The sequence below is a fragment of the Ceratotherium simum genome, chromosome 30, assembly GCF_057802395.1.
Source record: "Ceratotherium simum simum isolate JZ-2026a chromosome 30, ASM5780239v1, whole genome shotgun sequence".
In the NCBI taxonomy this organism is placed as follows: domain Eukaryota; kingdom Metazoa; phylum Chordata; class Mammalia; order Perissodactyla; family Rhinocerotidae; genus Ceratotherium; species Ceratotherium simum.
The window spans coordinates 38316314-38319039 of NC_141929.1; positions in this window are offsets into that span (position 1 = coordinate 38316314).

Here is a 2726-nt window from a genome sequence, read left to right on the forward strand (position 1 = left end):
TTTCCATTCACTTCTTTTCCTCTCTTGGCAAATATTCTCTCGGACCATCTTCCCCAGACCAAAGGAGAAATGGAGGACTGGTTGGTTGGTCCTTTTCATAAGGTGTCTTAGTCATCTTTCTGTGCAGTCTTGGACAGAAGGGCCTTCAGTGAGTATACAGGAGGCTGGAGGAGGAGGAAAATCTTGGACAGATGTCTAGTTGTTCACGGGATGAGTCAACCCACAAGGTCAAGGTTGCCTTAGATTCAGTGATCTTTGCGAAAGTGCTTGTCAGGGGATAATCAGTTCTTTCTAGCAAATTTCTGGATCACGGCATGATGTGTGGTGGGGTTGTCCTCATCTTAGCCCACTGGTGCAGAATCTGTCCGTTGATTATCCAAACAGCCCATTCTCCAGTCCTTTTTTACTCACCAGCAGAGCTCATATTCACCTATACAGATGGAAACTTCCAGAGACTGCTTTCTAGGTGTGCCTTGCAGCTAGAAATGGGCTTTGGTTCTGAACTGGCCAATGACATCCTAAGAGAAGTCTCCTGGGTAGGGAACGGGAGCTTCTGGGAAAAAATTTAATCCAAGATAAAAGAGATATGAGGGAGAAGAAACTGTCTTCCCCCTTCCTGCTTGTGACCACTGCTGTGTGGTGATGCGATCCCTCGGAGCTGCTGTGGCTGTCTCACAACCACGAGAGGAACAGCATCATCATAGTGAGGACAACAGGGTGAAAACATGGGGAGAGCCTGGACCTTAATGACCTCACTGAGTCACAGAACCAATGCTTGAAACTTCCTCTGCACTTCTTGGAAAATAGGAGAATAAATATACGTACTGTTTAAGGCATTTTTAGTTGGGTGTTCTCTGCCAAACTTGAAACAGCCGAAAAGTATCCTAAAAGATATTTCCACTTTAGTCTCAGAGAGTCCTGCATACAAGTTGCTGTGTTATTAAAATGGAAACTGGGGGGCCGGCCCCGTGGCTTAGAGGTTAAGTGCGTGCGCTCCACTGCTGGCGGCCCGGGTTCGGATCCCGGGTGCGCACCGACGCACCGCTTGTCCGGCCATGCTGAGGCCGCATCCCACATACAGCAACTAGGGGGATGTGCAACTGTGACACACAACTATCTACTGAGGCTTTGGGGAGAAAAAGGGAAAAAAAAAGAGGAGGATTGGCAATAGATGTTAGCTCAGGGCCGGTCTTCCTCAGCAAAAAGAGGAGGATTCGCATGGATGTTAGCTCAGGGCTGATCTTCTTCTTATAAAATCGAAACTGGGTTTTCCTAGACCTTACCCGACTGTGGAGAGGGAGAGGTCCTACTGATGGTAATAACTGTTACTTTTTTACCAGCTCTGGTCCCTACCAGCACGGAGCAGGACCTCCTGTAGTCACATCCCCCTTTCCTCCACCACAGTCTCACCCAGTTATTTCTCACAGTCTTCAGGGCTGTCTCAAGTGAGCTCAAGAGACAGTCCCATGTTTTTCTGCTTCACCTCCCTTTTTGTGTCTGCTTCTTGTGGAGCCTCTTGATGGTACGTCTTCATACTGTCTCCCCTCCTTGTTAATGTGGGAAGGGCATTGAAGTGGGAATGAAGAGATTTGCTTCTTATCTAGACTCTGCCATTGACCCACAAAATGGCCTTGGACAAACTCCTTCCCCTGCTGGGCTCCAGTTGCCATGTGGACCATGATGAGGTAGGTGGACAATATTATCTCTGAGGTGTGTCTCAGCAGTGCAGTGCTGGGATCCTAAGCTCCTGTCCTCAGAGCTTGGGTCTATAGTGTGTGCCAGCTGGGAGCACAGTCCCTGGGTCAACTCCTGGGGCCGACTCATGGGCTTATGGTTTGCCTTTCTGTGCCAGTCCAGTGGGCAGAGCCAGGGCTTGCCAGGAGCCTGCTGAAGGTGGACGTTGGCAAAGAGGAGCTTTGCTGACGCCTGGGGGTTTGAGAGGTGGTGGGAAGGGAAGTATGTGGGTGGGTGGCTCCTCCTCTGCGTTGAAATCAAGAACAAGGCCATCTATCTGAGCTAGGAATGCATATGCTAGGGATTTTACCTTGTCAAAGTTTTGTTCTAGTGAAGACGTGTAGATGGAGTAGGCATTTACTGGGGCTAGGGGGAGAGGACAGGGAAGGGAGCACACCAGGCAGAGGGAGTAGTATGTACAATGGCCCTGAGGTGGGGGAGAGTGTGATATTTGAGCACCTGGGAGAAGTGAGTGAGGGAGTCGCAGAGATTGGCTGCAAGACCAGTGGGAAGGCTCTGAAAGGCTTGAGGGGGACATGACCCATAGTTTGGCGGCAGTGAGGAGAAAGCATAGAGCCTGAGTGGATGTATGGTTCTGGGTCAGAAGTTAACACAGTCACTTGGCCAGAGGTGATGGAACCTTGAGACTAGACTGGAGGGCCAGAGATGGAGAGAAGAGGATGGGTTTGAAATATACTTAGGAGGAAAAACCATTCGGCACTGATTTGGCTACAGAAGGTGAGGGAAAGGAGTTATCAGAAGTAACTCCCTAATTCTGGATTCTTCAGCTGTATGAAAGGTAGTGTCATTGGCAAGACGAGGAACTCTGGAGGAGGACAGGTCTACAGGGATGCTCAAGTTCATCTTGGATATAATGAGCTTGAAATCCATTTGAGACACCTGAGTGGGGTTCTGTTGGTGAGTTAAGTGGATCAATCCAGCCATGCAAGTTTTGCTGGCTCTGGCAAGGCCATTGCACCTGATTCTGAGAG